Genomic DNA, 478 nt, shown 5'->3' with positions numbered 1-478 from the left:
CTAAGTCATGTTGGAGTCATATTGGTTGGACCATGTCAGCTACAAACAAATTGGTTCCCAAATGGCACGCTATGCCGTTTATAGTACACTACTTTGACCATAAGGCTCTGATCAAAAGTAGTGGACTATATAGGGAATGGGGTGCCATTTGGGACGTATTTGTGGTATTACATTTCCCCCTCTTTTTGTAACTAAAAGAGACATTGTTGATCTGTTTTGTTTTTATATTCTTTTTTGAGCAGAAGTTTGATGGAACATAATTGATTGTTTTTATACCTTTTAAAAAGCATTTATGGTTAATCAGAATAAACAACTACATGACAAGGAACAGATAAATGAAAGTTGAATTTCTTCATGCTTTGTATAATGTATTTACTAGCTAGTGTGAATTGACATTGAATCGAGGAAGAGGATGATTTATCTCTGTTGTAGTACTGTAGTGTGACGTCTAGATGTTCTGGATTGTGTGTGGGTATAT

This window comes from Coregonus lavaretus, assembly GCF_964263955.1.
Source record: "Coregonus lavaretus genome assembly, chromosome: 7".
Lineage (NCBI taxonomy): Eukaryota > Metazoa > Chordata > Actinopteri > Salmoniformes > Salmonidae > Coregonus > Coregonus lavaretus.
This window is presented reverse-complemented; position numbering follows the sequence as displayed.